This window comes from Anolis carolinensis, chromosome 2 (assembly GCF_035594765.1).
Source record: "Anolis carolinensis isolate JA03-04 chromosome 2, rAnoCar3.1.pri, whole genome shotgun sequence".
Classification (NCBI taxonomy): Eukaryota; Metazoa; Chordata; class Lepidosauria; order Squamata; family Dactyloidae; genus Anolis; species Anolis carolinensis.
In genome coordinates, this window is record NC_085842.1 from 100,997,784 (window position 1) to 101,018,777 (window position 20,994).

Here is a 20,994-nt window from a genome sequence, read left to right on the forward strand (position 1 = left end):
TGGAAGGTCTAGAGATTGATAGGGAGAACATGTTAATCAAAATCCACAAAAATGAAACCCACAAATGTGGGGAGCTGACGGTATATAAGGCAATTTAAAGTGGCCACAGAAAAAATATCCAAATAAAACCCAAAACTGGAGATGACAGTAATGTAAGCATTTTGAAAGCATAATTAAAAATAACTATGGGATTAAAAAAACCTTGAAGAACAAAAGCTGTCAAAAGAGCCAGAGTTCCACACAATTAATCTAAAAGACCTCTAGATACGCCTCTTGGCAGAAGTATTCCACAATTAGAGTACCACCACTAAAAATATCTTAATTCCACATTCTCTACTACACTGTTTATGCCTAACACTTGCTATGAAAGGTTTTTCAGTTTAATGATAGAGCCTGGACCACATATTTATATTGCTTCTTGGTTGGCCACTTCTTGGAAAATCAACCTTTCACCCAAGCAGGGCCGTAGCCAGCCGGAGGGCGGAGGGAGGTTACAAGTTCTACCCCTCCCTAAAATGTGTCAGGTTTAAAAAAAACTGGTTTACTCATAAATTGGTTAACCAGTTAAAATTCATGAGTAAACCAGGTTTGGGGGGGCGGGCGGGTTGAACCCTTAACCGCCCCCTCTGGCTACAGCCCTGCACCCAAGCCTAATTTCTTTTAAGTGAGGCATACTTCTTCCCAAACCTTCCAAGCCACATGACCTCTGGACAGGCATGTAGCTGGGGGGGGGAGGGGCTTGAGGGGCTTCAGCCCCCCCCCCCAAATTCTCAGGGTGATCCACGAGAATTAATTGGTATTATTTAAACTGTTATGTTTATTCATATCATGATCTGATCACCATGCTCAATATATCCCATGCTCGATACAAAAGGTTTGCTAGGGTAGATCCTCTCTCACTCAGACTTAGCCCCCCCCCCCCCCCCAAAATCAAAAATCCTGGCTACGGGCCTGCCTCTGGAGGTTGTTCCAGGGCCATATCCTGCACCCAAATGGGTGCTAAGATGAACATCGAACTCTTAACTTCTCCCCCATAACAACCTGTTCTCACTCTAACCATTCATCAAAGTCCCCCAGATACAGTATGAAGTAAGCAAAGAAAAACCTTGTAAAAGGGTAGAAAATGCTTACACTCACATTGCACTGAGGGCGGAAAGGTGGGTCATGTTTAGAACCTGAAGAGGCAAATAAAGGAGCAGTCAGGCATCACATGCAGCATTTTGGCATTTGGTCCCTATTGCAAAGCCTTCTGGTCTTTGACCCTGGTTGCCATTAAACAAACAAGTTCCCTTCCTACAGTGCCTTTGCCTTGATGTCTGGAAACTCAGAAGCCTTCGCTACTGGTGAAATGGAACATTCACGTAACCTTTGCTGCATTTTAGCTTCTTTTACAAAGAGTTTCATTTGCTAAAAGCAGCAAGAGGTTGGATAAAACATAAATTTAAAAAGGATGTTGAGAGCATGGCAATCCCACTTTAAGGTTTTAAAAATATCATATTCCATTGTAAGTATTTTTGTGTGAAAAGGTCTCATGCTGGGCCCTAGATGCAGAGAGGGAGGACAGAGGGTGAGAATAACAGAAATGGCCTCTCCTTATTGTTGCTTTCCGATGACCTCATGAATTTCATAGGGTTTTCTAAGGCAAGGAATACTCAGAGATGGTTTTACCAACTCTTTCCTCTAAAATTTACATTTTAGTAAATTTGTTGGTATTCATTGATAGTTTTCCATCCAAGGACTAATCAGAACTGACCTTGTTTAGTTTCCAAGATCAGTCAGGATCTGGTGTCTTAAGGGTATAACTGAATTTTTTACTCTTTATTTTAATGTTTCTTCATATTTTAGCAGAATGAGAACGGCATGAAGGGAAAAAAGGAGTTTTTTCCCTCCCTAAAATGGGAGGGAAGGGGCAGGGAGAAAAATGATACAAAATAAATAAACAAAATAAGATGAATTGATGTTTTGCCAGACCTCTAAACAACTGGTTTTCCAAGTTTCAATAAAGGTTAATTAAAGAGGTCAAATTGGGTCTATAAATATGAACAGATAGAACAAGATGCAGATATTCCACCTCAGTTTGTATCAAAAAGAAAAGTCTCCATAATTTCCTCAGCTGGACTTGGCAACACTAAATGGGACTGAGCATGCCCTTGGTGAGTTGCCTTGAGGTTGAAATGGAGGGTTCCTTGTCTCTGTAGGCCGGATATATTGGTAACATGCAAGTGTGAAAAGAATTGGAAGAAAGCTTGTTCATAATTTCCAATTATGTTTCAAACAACAATAAAAAAATCAATTTATGCCCCAATTTCCTTTGTAAAAGCTCAGGGTGTCTAACAAGCTACATAAAAATGAGGAGTGATAATCACAAATGTGTAAAACCACATATGCAAGTGTCTGCTAGAATTCAACAGGAAAAATGCATACAAGCCAGAGTAAAAGACAAATGAAGCAAATTTTGTGTTTGGTCCAGATTGTTATTTTATATTAGTGCCAATTAAAATTCGCAGTTGGAGAATCTTGTCCCACACATGTGTTGGCTTGAAATTCACATCAGAGCACTTAGTCTGGTTTCAAGTGTTTTAATGTGCCTCAATGTGCTCAGTAATCTCCCCACCCACAGTTCTCTGCTGTCTGTTAATGGCACCATTCCCCTTTAATGGTGCTCCTAGGATTACACAGCACATAAAAATTACATTTATTCTCTGTAGAGCTGACTGTGTTTTCGGAGGCAAAAACTATGTTTCCCTTCAACACTGCCTTTTGTGCTTAGGCAGTAGTGCTTGAGGCAAAGCATTTCATGAAAGATTTATGTAAAGCAGGGGCTGTTCTCTGAGGCGGCAAGGGAAGGTTGTGCTGTGGCATGCTAATGCAGAGAGGAGCTGGAGGGGCTTGTTCGACAGGCATCATATAACACAGGGTGGCACGGCCCAAGATTTCCTTTTCGAGGAGAGAACTTTTGTCACCCCTCCAGGGGCATTTGTAACCTTAAATTCACTCACTTTCCCAACAGTTGGCATTATGATAAAAATACAGACAGCATATTGATAGGTTCCTATGGGGTACCTCGTAAGTACTGAAATACAAATGCCATGTTGAAGAGCGGTGAGGCAGGGAGGAATCTTTTTCTGAATCCCACCACTGCCTCCAACTGAAGAGAGGTGAGGCAGGGAAGGAATCTTTTTCTGAATCCCACCGCTGCCACCAATTGAAGAGGACTGAGGTGACAGGGATGGAATCCTTTTGATCCCACCGCTGCCCCCCCCAATTGAAGAGAGCCCAATTTGTGGTACTCAACTCAGGCAGGGGAAATCTTTGTCTTTAAATCCCACTGCTGCCTCCAATTCAGGAGATGTGTGCACGCGTGTGAGAGGGAGGAGTGGAGGATGTGTGAATGTATGACAGGGATAATTTAGTGGATAAGGAAGGATAACGGAACTGATTGGGTTTAAATGAGTAAAGATGGTAACTTATATAGGAAAGTACGGTAACTTATATAGATAGGTACGGTAACTGCCACCAACGTGAGGTAACAGGCTTACAGAGAGGCAAGGAGACTTATCTTTATGAACAATAACAAAATTCAAGTTTATTTTTGGTACATAAGCGTATGGTTTCAATCAGTAAACGTTCCGGATCTTAAGTTACAATGTAGTCTTTCTTGAATGGATATTTCTTAAATAACTTCTCTTCAACACAGTATACTAAACTCCCCTGGTCAGCTTATATTCCCAGCCTTTCCCCTGAGTGACCATAAGCTGCCGTCCTTAGCTGATTTCCACAGCTCCTAATCTTTCCAAAACCTAACCGCAACTCTTCTTCTCAAACCCCTAACAGCCACTCCTTTAAAACCCCTCACAGCAACTCCGCTTTTAAAAGGGAATATGCTCCAACTGTCATCTTAGCCACACCCCCTTTTTCCTCCAGAGAGAGGTTACGTTGCCATGGCAACCCGCTGAACACAGCTGGCTTCCATGTGAGACCTGTCTTCATCAATACATAACTCCCCTTTTTCCTTTTAATAAACAAATAAAATCATATCAATAATTCCCATTAACTCATAACATCCTTACACCTCCCCCCTAAGAAAGATTATTTTTGCCTTTTCTATGCCTAGAATGGGCAAAAATAATTAATAAATACATATATACATACACAACAGTATTCCTGAAATAAAACACAAAGTTAGATACAATACATAAATCATAAAATACAAACCTTCACTGTTGCATATACACATAACATGTCCATATCTTACCATACAGTTATGACATTGTCACCATTCAACATACAAACCATAAACGTATTGGTCATCTTTCCCATTGTTAAGATTCACAACCTCAAATCAAAAGACATTTTTAAAATACATTTTCCATAAATCATATTTGTAACAGTTTAATTTTCATTCAGGGTTATTCCCCAAGTCTTTATTTATACACTGGACTAACCATCTTCCGATACTCAGTACATTTCATAGGGATCTTCTTCATGCCACCTGGCACAGTTCATCGATGTTCCCTTCTGCGGAGCATTCCAGAGGTTAACATGTTGTTGGGGATAATTACACTCGTCCTTCCCAGCAACACAATGAACTCTCTCTGTCCCAAAATGTTTTTTTGCGAAACTTCCAAGAGTCATTTAAGAAGTCCTGCGAAACATTGTCCAAACATTTTTGTAGAATCTTGAAAGTAAACTGCTGATAGTTAAAACTACCAATCCCCATCACGTCAGGGTCTTTACCACTCTCTCCATCGAAAAATAACCTCCGCTTGCCTCTTGGTTTGGCTGACCTGTCATAGTAGCTCTTCTGTCTCTGCTGGGCTACAGCTAGATGTTCTTGTGCGATGTCTCTTGCCACTCTCATTGTTGACTGAAGATCGGTCAAATATTCAGCCACTGGAACTGTATCAGCTTCCCGTCCAAAGAACATATCAGATGAGATGACTTTGGCCCCTGCAAACTTCTGCTGAGCTTCATTGGACTCCACTACTGATATCTTGCTCTCTGTCTCTCTTCTGTTAATGGGTCTGTCACCAATAGGCCGGATGCTGGAGATGGCAATGTCTGCCTCCTCTTCCCCTTTGTCCATTTCCCAAGAGGAGTTGTCTGTCTCCCACTGTGAGCTGAAGGCATCGCCTAATGAAAAAGGATTATCTTTGTACTTTGGTGGTCCAGATGTGAAGCTTCCGATGTCTTCAAAGAGATCTAGCTGGGACCGTGTGGACTTTGTAGTCACTGGCGTTTCTTGTTCTATCACTTGCATCTCAGAGAGGACAGAGTGAGAAATAGAGCTCCTGGACACCAAGCCCATGCCCAGCCGCTCTGCCTGTTCCCACTTCTTCCCTTCCAGGTTTTGAAGTTTTTTTCTCCTCCTTTTTCCGATCAATGTGTAGCTCTTGATACGTCAGTCTCATGGAGGCCACTAAGGCTTCATCTGCTTGCTTCTTGTACTCCGCAGCCTGTTGCTCCTTCCGTTTCTCAGCCACCTGCGCTTGCCTTTCAATTTCAGTGAAACTCTGACTATGTATTTCTGACCTTTCTTCTGATTTCAAACTTTTGCTTTCCCTATAAAGCACACCATCTTTTGTAACAAATTTATTGGGTAGTTCTTCTGCTGATTCCGGAATATTTTTGGCTTGTCTAAATAAAGGCTTCAGGGATTCATCTTCCTCCTGAGCTTGTTTAATTACTTGAACTCCCCCTGTTTTACTAACAATTTCAATAATGGCGGAACTGGATTCTGGACCCTGTTCAGATTCTGGTTGAATAGGTAAGCACACTGCTTCCTGAATAGGGCTTCTGTTGTAATCTTCCTTCTCCTCACACAACTTTTTCCAGTTCTTAACTTGTCTAGCTAGGTCATTGCCGATTAAACATTCATGAGGGATATCTGAGCTAATTGCAAAGTCCCAGATCCCTTTCCATCCATTGTATTCAATTGGGAGAGATACTACCTCAGCTGGTACAGCTGGTCCCAAACCCTTTAGATTTATCTCAGAGGTGGGCTTTTGATATTTCTGAGGTACCGATTTTGGGTGGATAACACACACCTGGGATCCTGTATCCCTCCAACCTTGTTTTTGTTGGTTCACAATAGTGATAGACTCAAAATAATCTTCAGAAATATCATCGGATAAAATAAATAAACATTGTTTCTCCTTAGGGACAGTCTCAGTACTGCTTAGCAACTTAATATCACCATTAAGAGTATTTTCTTTGGGCTCTTTATTCATAAAGAAGGATGTTTTATCTCTTCTTAAAAGAGGACATTGGTATTTTAGATGATCAGACTTCCCACACTGATAGCACCTTGCTTTTACCTCAGGTTTGGTCTGATTAATTACCTCAGGCCTCCTGTAGGCGGTGTTTTCTACTGCAGGCGTCTTTTTGTATTGTGTGTGTGTTTGATAATTGTAAAATGGCGGTTTATTCTGCCTTCTCTCACTTACTCCCTCATCCTTCCTAAATCCTTCCCTCAGAGTGATCAATTGATCTGTCATGGCAGCTGCTTCATCGGCAGTTGATGGCTTTCTGTCTTGAACTAACCACCGATAATCTGAGGGCACTAATTGAAACAGTTGTTCCAACTTAATTAATTCCCTCAGCTGTTGAAAATTTTCCACTTCTGAGGTTCTGAGCCAACTATCAAATAATTGGGCTTGTTTTGAGGCTACTTCTGAGAAGCTCTGGGCCTTTTCTTTCCTCAGGGATCTGAATTTTAAACGATAAAATTCAGGTGTGAGTTGCAATTTCTGTTGTACCTGTTTTTTAAAGAAGTTATAATCTCGGTGTAACTCTTCAGGTACATCACCATATATTTCTAACAATTTACCACAAATCTGGGGTCTTAAATAAAGCATCCATTTTCCTTCATCAATTTCAAAATCTCTGCAGCACCTCTCAAAAGAAATCAAAAACTTTTCCACATCATCATCTTTATTAAACTTTGGGAATCTCTTCAGAAGTAGATCAGACGCTTCAGTCCTACCATTCCCTTCTTGGTTAATAATGTGTGGTTGAGACAGTGCCAATTTCTCTTTTTCCAATTCCAATCGTCTCAGTTCTATTTCCTTATCCTTCTCTAGCTGCATTATTTTCAATTCCTTCTCTTGTTCCCATCGTTTTTCCTCCCATTCGCTCTCTCTTTGCTTATCCTCCCTTTCTCTTTCTCTTTGCTTATCCTCCCTTTCTCTTTCTCTTTGCTTATCCTCCAATTCTAATTTTCTCAATTCAATTTTATATTTAAGGGTTTCCCTTGTCTCAGGGGTTTGCTCAGAGTCCGAACTATCTCCTTGGTATTCACTAGCCTCTCCTGCTAATTTCTTTTGTAGTCTAGTAGCCATTTTTCTTAACTTTTACCTCACGATTTCTTCCTATGTGGTCTTAAGGCACTTAGTTTGAGATGTTAAACGTATCCCACCGCTTGGCACCGATTGAAGAGCGGTGAGGCAGGGAGGAATCTTTTTCTGAATCCCACCACTGCCTCCAACTGAAGAGAGGTGAGGCAGGGAAGGAATCTTTTTCTGAATCCCACCGCTGCCACCAATTGAAGAGGACTGAGGTGACAGGGATGGAATCCTTTTGATCCCACCGCTGCCCCCCCCAATTGAAGAGAGCCCAATTTGTGGTACTCAACTCAGGCAGGGGAAATCTTTGTCTTTAAATCCCACTGCTGCCTCCAATTCAGGAGATGTGTGCACGCGTGTGAGAGGGAGGAGTGGAGGATGTGTGAATGTATGACAGGGATAATTTAGTGGATAAGGAAGGATAACGGAACTGATTGGGTTTAAATGAGTAAAGATGGTAACTTATATAGGAAAGTACGGTAACTTATATAGATAGGTACGGTAACTGCCACCAACGTGAGGTAACAGGCTTACAGAGAGGCAAGGAGACTTATCTTTATGAACAATAACAAAATTCAAGTTTATTTTTGGTACATAAGCGTATGGTTTCAATCAGTAAACGTTCCGGATCTTAAGTTACAATGTAGTCTTTCTTGAATGGATATTTCTTAAATAACTTCTCTTCAACACAGTATACTAAACTCCCCTGGTCAGCTTATATTCCCAGCCTTTCCCCTGAGTGACCATAAGCTGCCGTCCTTAGCTGATTTCCACAGCTCCTAATCTTTCCAAAACCTAACCGCAACTCTTCTTCTCAAACCCCTAACAGCCACTCCTTTAAAACCCCTCACAGCAACTCCGCTTTTAAAAGGGAATATGCTCCAACTGTCATCTTAGCCACGCCCCCTTTTTCCTCCAGAGAGAGGTTACGTTGCCATGGCAACCCGCTGAACACAGCTGGCTTCCATGTGAGACCTGTCTTCATCAATACATAACTCCCCTTTTTCCTTTTAATAAACAAATAAAATCATATCAATAATTCCCATTAACTCATAACATCCTTACATAGGTTCCTATGGGGTACCTCGTAAGTACTGAAATACAAATGCCATGTGATAAAGCACTTCAGAGTATACAAGCATACACATTGTGTAGTATATGTGTATAGATAGCTTGTTACAATTCTGAAATGTTTTAAAAGTAGACTGCATTTTATTTTATCTCATCTTACTACTTTTTTATTTTATTAGACAGTCTGTCAGGTTGTAACAGCTTTTGTCTAAATGGCAACATTGGGTACAAACACACAAAATGATCTATTCCTTTTCAAGGGAATACTAAATTCTTATGTTTTTGAGGGTCAAGATATATGTGGCTTCAAAAGTATCATTTGTAAATGTCATCACACATTTGATGAAGTATGCAAATCTTTTACACCAGTCCACAATGGCTTATGCCAAATGAAACATGTATGTGGTATCTTGATATGTGTTGCTGTGTGCCTTAAAATTGTTTCCAACATGCGTTGTATGTCCTGCAACAGACTAACATTCCTGCATCTTCTCCCCCTGAAACATGAAAATGTGCTTTTGATATTTTGGCTTTGTTTTGAATTAATGGTTGTGCCAAGAGATGCAGTGTTAGTCTGTAACACCACAAAAAATAACTTTATTATACATATGCAGATAGGTTCAGATGGAAGATAGTGGTCCTCCAAGTCCTACGTTGTATAGCTCTTCTTTTGGATGAAATTCCTTGTGCTCAGCAACAGTCTGGCATCCAATGAATGTGTATAAGTGTCAGTATTCTTTGTAGTTTGTAGCAAAACCAACCATAAATTTAGCACATAGATGTCACTAAAACACGAATAATTAGCTTCAGGCTATCTACTATGGAGTTTGGTAAGTGCAACTTGACCCATAGGATGAAATTTCACTTGCTGAGATTCCCAATTAGAACATAGGACACAGAAAACTACATCATACCTTGTCCACCTAGAATAGAAGTGCAACCTTGGGGCCATATATATTTTCTCTGGGCTATTTATTTCCAGCCCTTGGCCCCTTTGAACTTCCTAGACTATGCTTTCTTTAGCCAAAACAAGAAAGAGAATGAATTGCATGTCCATTATTTTTGTTCATTGTTGTTAGATTTATTTCCTGCTCTCTATAATGTGATCAAGTCAACATGCATGGCTTCTTCATACTTAATCCTCACAACAGTCATTGCATTTATGACAACTGAGCTAGAAAATCCTCTCATCAGCCCTGGCATAGCTGCACTCTTTAACTCAGGGACGATATCATGCAGTCTACATTTGGACTCAGTAGGATTTATTCCCAGACACATTTGCATAGGATTGCTACCTAAGCCTCATCTAGAAGTAAGCCTCATCAAAATCGATGGGCTTATTTTTTGAGGAGACAGGATAGGGCTTTGCTGTTAATATCATAGTTGTAGATCATTGAAAGCTATTATGACTTACAGAAAGTTTTGTTAGCCAGTTGTTTATGTGTTAGAACTGTCCATTTTTCCTCCTCAAAATGCTCAGTTCATCCTCATGAGAGCCTTGTAAGGTGGGCTGGTGTGATGTACAACACCTTACCAAAATATAACCAATTGCTTTGTGGCAAAATAAGGATTTACAATCAATGAATGTTATTGGTTTACAATGCTCCATACTATTAATTGCAAACTAATGTCCTGTAACATTTTCTCCATTAGTATTAACTCTTATTGCTTCATGGAGATCTTTTATGTAGCCTTCCAGAGTGGCTTCCCCTGATTTTTAAAAAAATCTTCATCCTGATTTTTCATAAACAATCTTTAACATTAGAGCTTAGAGTACTGCACTGCTGGATGGAACTTCATCCTGCTTTTGAACTTCTTGTGGCAATCTACTGTCCCAGTGACTATGATAATACTTCTGTGACTTCACTCCACAGAATTATAGCACTATAATTTCACTTCTATGGAATCCTGGGGTTTGTAGTTTAATGAGCCCCAGAACTTCTCTGATTAAATTCTAAATACTTCTCCCCTAAACTGCCAGTCCTAGGATTTCAAGGAATAAAACCATGGCTGTTAAAGTGGAATAATAGTGCTATAATTATTTATATGAGTAATCTTAATGTTAACATGTATTCTTTGTATCCTACTGTTCTACCCAATCTCTAAGCACCTTGCTCTGCTAGTGTAGGAAGGCATGAAACTGAGGCTGCCTTGGGTGTCTTGAGCTCTTCCTAGCATAGAATCACAGAGTTGGAAGAGACCTTGTGAGCCACCCAGTCCAGCCCCTGCCAAGAAGCAGAAAAATTGCATTCAACGCATCCCCCGACAAATGGCCATCCAGCCTCTGTTTAAAAGCTTCCAAAAAAGGAGTCTCCACCAGCACAAAGGGCATCTTTCACACTATGCCATTATAATACTATGATACCACTTTAATTGCCCTAGTTTTGTCCTATGGACTTTTGTGAGAGGCTTTTAGAATACTTGGCCATAAAGGTCTAGTGTCTCCTCAAACCAAATGATAGTGCTATACTTGCCTAGTGTGAAAGGACCCAAAGTCTTTTGAGCAGGAGTCTAATGGATTTCCCCAAAATACTTGTAAAAACAAGTAGCACGCTCTTTGCAATGCCCTTTATTTTCCCCATCAGACCTTCCCTTGTGTATTTTTATGCTTTTCAATTTGATGTGTTTCAGAAGCAGTAAATAATAATTACAGCAAATTTGTGCATTCAGTGAATTATCAAAGAGATCAACCATTCAATTTGTAAATGCCTTTTGGCAGAATATGGCATGGCATAAACCAAACCTAAAGTATGCCCTTGTAAGAGTTGGCACATTGTTCTGCGAGGTTTAGTCAGATTTTCAAAAACATCTGTATACATGAATGAGCCTGGGACTTTTTCCTTTGGGGATAATGAGTTGGTAAATAAGAATTGTCTTGAGGCTTTGAAAGATGTGATGAGGAAACCACAAAGGTATAGATAGTTTGTCATAGCCTTGAAAGAAGAAAAGAACATGCAGGACGTAGTGATGCCATCAAACACTGTAGTCACCCAGTTAAGAATGTCGATTTTGTACCATCATAAAATACACCAATAATCTGTACCAGTCACCATGATCTGCACCAGTTTATTTTTTGTCTGGGATTATAATATTGTTCAGAGAAATTTCTCTCTTTTTCCCATTCACCAAATTTACTTAACTAAGGGGGCAATTCAGGTGAGGGATGCAACATTCCCCTTCACTCTTTCCCCGCCTGTGCTTGGAGTGTTGTTTCCAAGAAGCCTGAGAAATGAAATATTCCCATGGTTCAAAATTACTGTCAGAGATCACAGGAAAGACACATTTCTCAGCATCCATATTAGCAGCAGCACGCTTAAGCAATTATAAATTGCTTCACCATTGCTTCATCTAGGTAAAGCAATGTAGTGGAAACCACAGAGGTTTTTGAACTCACAGCCAGTTGGGAGGAAAGAATTTAGCTCCGTTGGATTTCCAGTGATTGAGTCAGAATCACAACAGTATCCAAAATGGAGGCAGAAGGTAGTAAGATAAATTAGAATAAATATTGTGTGGTCTATAGACAGGAATTCTCCTATGTGGACTTTTGCCAGTGACTCTATGGGAAGGAATCAGTCTAGTCAGAAAAAAATATAGAAGATGTCATTCATCTCCACACTGAGGAAGAAATCTACTTCAGGCTTTTGTCAGAATGAAATGATTGAGGAAGGATTAGAACTGGCGGTGTATTTTCAGTGATGAGTATAGGCTGCAATCATGGCTCATGGGGATATGCTGTGAATGAGTCATCTACAGTGAACAATAAACCTGTTAATAAACACACAAAAACCAAAGCAGTGCCCAAGCTAATAATTCAGCTATGATAAGACCATGCTACTAGCAGTTTCAGATGGCAAGGGAAATCTGTGAAAAATATATCAGGCATAGATCCAAAATTGGCATCAGCTACTAAGTCTTGCTTTATGAAGTATATTTATGATACTATTCTGAGGAAATTAGACTGAGAAATATTGAGCATCTATTTTGTGCTTCAGCGTAAGTTAGTTCTTCTGTTGCTTTCATGGATGTCTGGCTTAACATCAGGTTTGATTAATGTAAACAAATTAGGAATTGGCAAATAGGAGTCCCTAAAGAATAGCCTGTGCTTACTCATTGCCAATACAAATGCAAGAGATTTTAAAAAAGAAAATGAAAAAGATGGCAAAGGGACAAGACCTGGACCTGGGACATCTGTGCTGACTCCATTCACAAAGTGTCCTTCCAAGAAACATAGTTGCCAAACAGTGACAACAATCATAGAGCCTGAAAAGCCTCATAAGATATAACTCTTTCTCAAAGAAATACAGGTATTTTATTTTCCTTCATACCCAATGTTTCACTGCCGTGTAGGGTGGCCAAAAATCTAACCGCAGGCAGTTCATCACCCTTTAACAGCAGTGTGGCTCAGAAATGCAACCACTGTGGATCCAGTTATCACTCTGAGAGAAGAAGTGAACAGAATCGTGTACGCACATGTCTCTCTCAGTGTGTGGCATGACTTACCAAAATACAGGCATTTTTTCTGCATCAGCAAGTAGCAGATGTACAATGAATCCAGATTGTTCCGTGTCTGCTAACTTCAGAATACATATTCAGGGCTGGCTGTGTTGTGCATACAACAAATACAACAAAATCCAAAATCCACTAGAAAGTGATACAGTAAAAATAGGCAGTAAAAATGACTCCATTAGCAGTAGTAAAGTGGCTTATCTTAGGATTCAGGTTGTCTTTTGGTGAGAAAACCTAAACTGCAAATTGCAGAATTCCATAGGATGGAAACTAGTTTGTTGAAATTTATTTCCATCATGAATATCCCGCCCTTCTCACCCGAAGGGGCTCAGGGCGGCTTACAAAACTGGCAGAATTCAATGCCAATACACAACAATACAAAAGAATAAAACATAAGTAGTTAAAAACAGTTAAATAAATTAGCAATATGCAATATACAGATTTTAAAACAATACAAAATACTTGAGCCATTCATCCACAAAACCTTGTACATAAACCTTAATCCAGACCGAGTCGAAGCCAACAAAACTTATTCTTTGAACGCTTGCTCGCATAGCCAGGTCTTCACTTTCTTTCTAAAACTCAAAAGGGATGGAGCCTGCCAGATGTCACTAGGGAGGGAGTCCCACAGTCAAGGAGCCACCACTGAGAAGGCCCTGTCTCTTGTCCCCACCAGCCACACCTGTGAGGCAGGTGGGATCATGAGCAGGACCTCCCCAGATGATCTTAAAGTTCTCATAGGCTCATAGGAGGAGATACGTTCTGACAGGTAAGTTGGACCAGAACCGTCTAGGGCTTTGTAGGCCAAGACCAGCACTTTGAATTGGGCTTGGTATCATATTGGCAGCCAGTGGACCTGGCGCAACAGAGGAGTGGTACGCCGCTCCGGTTATAAGCCTGGCTGCCGCTCGTTGTACTGTACTCGTTGTCCAGGCCATCTTCAAAGGCAGCCCCACGTAGAGCACATTGCAGTAATCCAGGCAGGATGTAACCAGAGCATGGACCACTTTGGCCAAGTCAGACTTCGCAATGTACGGGTGCAGCTGGCGCACAATTCTTAATTGTGCAAATGGCCCCTGGCCACCGCTTCCTGTCTCAGTGATAAGTCCAGGAGAACCCCCAGACTGCGACCCTGTGTCTTCAGGGGGAGTGCGACCCCGTCCAACACAGGCTGTAACCCTCTACCCTGTTCGGCCTTCCGACTGACCAGGAGGACCTCTGTCTTGTCTGGATTTAATTTCAATTTGTTCACCCTCATCTAGTCCGACACAGTGGCCAGACACCGATTCAGGACCTGAACAGCCTCCTTAGTGACAGGTGGGAAGGAGTGACAGAGCTGGACATCATCTGCATACAGATGACACCATACCCCGAAACTCTGGATGATCTCTCCCAGCAGCTTCATATATATGTTAAACAGCATGGGGGACAGTATTGAACCCTGCAGGACCCCACAAGACAATGGTTGCAGGGTCAAGCAGCTGTCCCTCAATGACACCATCTGGAAACGACCCTCCAGAAAGGACTGGAGCCACTGCAAAACAGTACGCCGAGTCCCATCCTGGCAAGGCATCCCATAAGGATACCATGGTCAACAATATCGAAGGCAGCTGAGAGGTCCAGCTGTCAGGACCCAGGCTGCAGAACACCAATAACCATGCACAGAGACCAGAATCTATCTAATATCTTTATTAAGGAAATATATAAAGTCAATAAAAACAAGTGTAGAATATAGTTCAGAAGTAGACCTTTCAGGAAAGGTCAAATATAGTCCAGGAAAATAATGTCCAATATGTGATATTAGAGTCCAAAGTTATAATCCAATAACCGAAACACACACTTTGCCAAGCAAAGTGTGGGGAGAAGACAAGGTCCTTAAGTCCATAGAAACTTGGCAATTAGGCTGGAAAGCAAACTTGATACTTGGCTAGAACAAGACTTGAAACAAGGCAACAAGAGCAAACAAGATCCGTGGCAAACGCGGGACAAGGCAAGGCTGGAAACTTGATCCGGGAAACAGGGAACTGGAGTACGAAGTCTACACACGATCTCACTCCTCCAGCTGACGAATTGACTCCGCAAAGTTTCCCTTGCGGCAAACACCTAAATAGGGTCTCGTTTCCCGCCAGAAGAACACTTTCCCTGGAGAACTAGAAGTGAAACTCAACTTAGTCCAGATGCAAGACTCCTTAGAATTTCCCAAGGGAAGCAGACTTAATCAGCTAATTGTTTGGCTGCGATTCTGGCGCTCCGGCGATTCGCCTCCCTATTTCCTTTATCTCTATTATAATTGTCTCTTCGAGAAAACGGGGGAGAATTCTGCCCAAGGCTTGTTTGGCTGACTTCTTGAGGGCAAACATCCTCCAGGTGCAAGGGCTCCGTTTCTGGCTGAATCGGTGGGAAACCCAAGTTTTCCTCTTCGTCTGTCACCATAGTACTAGGAATGGGACTACATGGCCCATGAGACATCACACCAGCAGAACCAGCAGGGACACACTCCCCCTGTCAAGTTCCTGGCGTAGATAATCTACCAAGGTGACCAAGGCTGTCTCGGTACCATGCCCCGTCCTGAAACCAGACTGTGCCAGATCTAGAAAATCAGTGTCTACCAAGAATGCCTGGAGTTGCGTAGCCACCACACGTTCCACGGCCTTGCTCAAAAAGGGGAGATTGGAAATAGACCAATAGCTGTCCAATTGAGTGGGGTCCAGTGATGACTTTTTCAACAGTGGTTTGATCATAGCTAATTTCAGGCTTGCTGGAAATATGCCTTCCCAAAGGGAGGCATTCATCACCACCTTTACCCACTCGGCCAAACCCCCTCTGGCTTCCTTTATCAGCCAGGAGGGGCAGAGGTCTAGGAGGGGCAGGGGTCTAGGTAGCTCTCGCCTCTCCAAGGATCTTGTCCACATCCTTGAGCTGAACCAATTGAAAAGAATCCATCAAAATGGGATAAGCAGTTCCTTAAATTATGGTTCAGTGTTGACTTGTTTCAAAGAACAAGGTTAACAAAGGAAACATGCTTGGGGTGGATGTATTGGCCATGCAGCAAAATGCAACACATCCACAAAACAATATCTTTATTGGGTCAACTAAAATGCACAAAATACACCATGCAAGCTTTTGAAGTTCCACTGGCTTCAACAGGAGGGGGAAAGTGACAATGTTACATTCACTGGTCTACATTTTGAACCAGAAGTTGTTTCTTTGTGTAGTTCAGGTGTTCTGGAGGTCTCTCAATGCAGGCAGAGGCCACTCCCTTTCTTTGTCATGTGGGGACCAAGTAAAAGAAAAGTGGCATTTAATCTCAATTCACAATCCAGATGCAAAAATGCCACATAAGTATTTTCCTCAGCACTTTTTAAACTTAGAAGTGACCAGCTCCACAAGGCTTTGCTGGACAGCTCCCTGTGTCTAGTCTCAGACCTTTAAAATAGGTTACTGGTGCCTAACAAGCTTTTCCCTGGCCCCTTTTCACTCCTGTCGCCCCTTTCCCCACCTGTCAATATGAGTCAAGAGTTCTTTGTATTTCTAGCCTAGAAGTGCCCTGAATGGCTTAGTGCCTCAATGCCTCCCTGAGGTGCTGATCTGTGGTCAGTCTGACTCCAGTAGCAAGATCTAACATTTCAGTTGGAGGGCTAGTGCCAGGCAAGCAACAGATCAATCCAGACAAACAAAGTAACACAGAACTGGAGATTAAACCAAGGTCAAATTCTGATAGTGTTACCAGAAAGCAAGTTACTTCAACAGCAGTAAATACTGAGGCAAGGTTGTACGATCTGAAATCAAGGCATGATGAGTGGGGGGAAACAGAGAAGCAGTAAGATTAGTTCCACAATGAAAACAAAACCCAGTTCAAGGCCAGAGTACCAGGTGAGCAGTCACAACAAACAGGTTGCAGATAATAGCTGGCAAGATCTGTATAAGGCATGGCTCACAAGCTTTTCACACCATGGCTCACAAGCTATTCACAGTCAATAACATTTAGATTGAATTTTGGGGATATCAGCACCACTTGCAAACAGAATGCTATTTTTGGCTGTAGTGCAGGATTGGACAATGTTACTTTTTGGACTACAACTCCTTGAATCCCCTGACGAACAGGATCTCTGGGGATTTGAAGAACCTTTCTAAGTTATGGCACTGTTTCATGCTTAAGATTGTCATGTCTTCCTCTGAAAACAGAACATACATCTTATATCAGGGATGGAAATCATGTGAGCCTCCAGATGCTCACATGATAAAAGATTTGCATCAATCCAGCAGAGCAGTTGATCACCAGGGCTCTTGGAAGTCTTTCATTCATAGTATCATCTTCTGGATCAGTCATACAAGCATTCAGTTTCAAGGAATCCTACGAAGATTTAGCAGATTGATCCATGGTCAAATGTAAAGCTCAAATGCCATTGTCAAGGATGATATATTTGTTTTGCTTGTGATGACTATATCTCTTCTTTCAGGGAACACAAAGGCACACAGTTGGAGGGGATTTACATTCAGAAGCCCTCTCCCTGCCACTTCCCCTTTATAGAAAAGGGCAAGTCACTCCACCTTTGTATTAATAGACATGAATCCAAAAGGATAAACTATTGTCTTTTAAAGTAAACAATAAAGAGTAATTCAAGAATGCACGAAAAGGGGGGAAAGAATGACAATGAATGCTTTTCACAATAACACTCCTTCCTTGCAGTGAACCTTTTAGTGCATCTGAGAGGGAAACATTGAACTTCATGGAACCTTGCTGTTCTCTTTCTGAGCCCCCCCCCCCCAACACACACACACACATACACACCTCACTATTAGTAAGGCCTGCCAGGTTTTCAAAGGAAAAATCCTACAAGACAAGAATCATTTGGAGGGAAAGTTCTGTGGATGTTCAGGCTGGAGGCAGGCTCATCGCTGGCCTTTTGATCCACTCCAACTCAGTAATTCTATAATTCTACAACAAACAGTGAAAGATGAAAAGAGCAGCTAGCACTTGGACTTGGCATGCTCTCCAGTGAGCAGCAACTTGCAAGTGATAAGGCAACAAAGCTATTTAAAATTCATCTGCTCTTTTAAAGTTTCAGCTTCAGTGATTTGAAATGAGTATAGCTGTAGGCTTACCATACCATTTTTTCTGAAGCTCTCTTTTAAAATTTAAATTTAAAAGTCATGCTGCATTTATGTCAGGTTTGTATGAAGTTGCCACTGTTTTTATTTGTGTATCCACTTTGATCTGCCTGTAATCCAGGGGTTTGTGAGTCCTTCAAGATTTGTGTGGAGTGCTTAAAATAACACTTTGGCTCAAATGGCAGCTGTCGTTAAAGATGGTGACTCTTCTGCTTTATTTATCTTTTTGGGAGAGTAGGATGTGGTGTCATTCTACTTTAATAATTTGATAATTTTCTGATTCTGAGATCATGGGACTTGACATAAAATTTGTAATTTATATTTTGATCCCCTGTTTTTTATTTGGCTTAAATACAGCTTGAAAATCATGATGTTTTGGGACTGAAATACCCAGAATTCCTCATTGTTGGCAATTCTGGCTAGGGTCTCTAGGATTTGCAATTCAACAGTTGGAGTGGATTAAACCACTGAGCTGCTGAACTTGCTAACTGAAAGGTTAGCGGTTCGAATCTGGGGAGCGGGGGTGAGCTCCTGCTGTTAGCACCAGCATCTGCCAACCTAGCAGTTCGAAAACATGCAAATGTGGGTAGATAAATAGGTACCACTCTGGCGGAAAGGTAGCAGAACTCCATACCGTCATGCCGGCCACATGACCCTGGAGCATCTACAGACAACTCCGGCTCTTTGGCTTAGAAATGGAGATGAGCACCACCACCCAGAGTCGTACTCGACTAGACTTAATGTCAAGGGGAAATCTTTACTTTACTTTATATCCAATTGCTAGGCCCATGTAGGGGAAACCCATTGAACTATTGGGATTTACTTAAATTCTGACTTACTGTTTAGCAGTTGGTTCAGAGAATCTGCTGTGGTTAAGGCCAACAATTGGATTTAGACCTATTCAGAAGGAATTACCATTATATTGAATGGGATATGTTATATAGTATGTGAATTTAAGTTTGCAGTTCCAGACTCAGTATACTCACAATAGCAATAGATTTAATATGGGTTAGCAACTAATAGTTGAGGTCCCTCCCACAGTTCTAAATCCTCATTGTTTTGCACCTTACAAATTATTGAACTAATAGAGGGATGGAGAAAGCTCTCCTGGCCCCCTTTAGATTAAAATAAGAGTTCATTGCCTATTTCCTGCTGTAGGGAATGGGAATGAACTTAAAAGAAGGGGTGTCAATTTATTTATTTATTTATATACAGCATTTATATTCCGCCCTTCTCACCTCGAAGGGGACTCAGGGCGGATCACATTGCACACATAAAGGCAAACATTCAATACCATAGTATAGAACAGAGACAGAGACAAAACGCAGGCATGGGCGGGCCTTGAACTCATGACCTCTTGGTCAGAGTGATTTGTTGCAGCTGGCTGCTAACCAGCCTGCGCCACAGCCCGGCCTGAAAGATTCCCCCTGGTCAGGTTTCTTTTCTGCTGGTTTCTGACCAGGGAAGAAGGATGACTCTTAAGGCCTTTCATTTCTTTCCAGTACCTTTCTCCTTTCCGGTGACAAGATGGGTGAACAAGTGCTTTGGATCAGTCTCACAATGGTTTCTCCAGACTCTACCTACTGCTCATCTACTAAGAGTAATTTCCATCACTTAGAATAATGTTTAAATTCAAAAACCTTCTGTCAAAAATCATGAAAGAATAATACCAAAGGATACGCTTTAGCATGATCCTTCAGTCATGCATCAATAGCTATGATGTTGAATGAATGAAAGATTTCTCCATTCATTCATTAATTCACTCAGTCATGCTGTTTTGCAAGTTTTGTCCTTCAAAACTAGCTGTTCTCACCTTCATCAGCAGTTTCCTGAAGGTGAAACAAAAAATTGTAGAAATCTCCCTAGCCAAATATCACTATTCAGTTAGTTAATTTTTTAAACATTTCTGAGTTGTAAGTTCCATCAAAAGGAATAAGTAAACACCACCATCTACTACTGAAGATTAGGATAAGATAGTTGTTAGCTGAATAGTAAAGTACTTTAAAAATATTATTGTTAAGGTTGAAAATAATGTAAAGAGTAATTCAATACAATTACCACATTTCGGAGAGGGGAATACAGTGCTGCTATGCTTGAAGTATAGCCACCGTATCTAATGCATGCTTAGTCTCGAAGAAGACAGTGAAAATACCAGTGGTGGATGGTGGCTGCCATGACTTTTGGTGGTAAATCCATGCCTGAATTTTAAAGGAATTATCTAAGGTAATGAATCTATAGAGTCAAAATTATAGATGGCCCTGAAAAGAGCAACCAGTGTTCACCTCCTAGCAGGCTGTGCTGCCAATTGCACCCTCATGCTATTTGAAAACAAAAGCTGGGCAACTCATGAAGGACATACCAGGAATATGCCTGTTATTGATAAACAACTCTGTAATAATGAAGTTGGATGGAATAAGGGTCAGTTTATTTAACTGTTTAAGATTTAAACCTGGAAAATCTGCTAAAGAGCGGGAGCAATCTGGTTGGGGCAGGTATCTACCACTGACAAATTTCCTTTTGGTCTGAAACACCTGATTCCGAGGGCAATCCGATCTTTTGTTATGGCTCACCCTGGACTGTCATAATTTTGAAGGCATTCTTAGGGAATTTCTCCCACAAGCAAGGGTGAGCAAATACCCATGCCATCGCCAAAGGCAGGCTTATTCCCAGTTCCCAGAACCCAGAGGGGTCGCTTCAGATCCCACACCTCATGCAAATAATGCCAAGGCGTACATTGACTTTTATTCTCTCTCCAAACCTGCAGTTGAAAGGAACAGGTCTCTACCTCAGCCCTTTACCCACCCGGCCATCTAAAATAGCTTTGAACCATCCTGTAAATCTTCCAGGAAAAGACCATTAGTATTTCCAGCCTGTAGGAAATATAAAGAGATAGGCAGCAATCATGTCCACAGCCAAAGGAGCCCTGTTGCACAATGTGTTGAAGCAGTAATAAACACACTTG

General features: G+C 41.3%; 1 protein-coding gene and 1 pseudogene across 2 annotated transcripts in view; one reads left to right on the plus strand and one right to left on the minus strand.

Moving 5' to 3' along the window:
- The window catches only part of rasgef1c (RasGEF domain family member 1C), a 122,460-nt gene that overhangs the window by 35,633 nt on the left and 65,833 nt on the right, over positions 1 to 20,994 (plus strand). The window lies entirely within an intron of this gene.
- LOC134295887 (ADP-ribosylation factor GTPase-activating protein 2-like) lies at positions 3,556 to 20,678 on the minus strand (annotated as a pseudogene).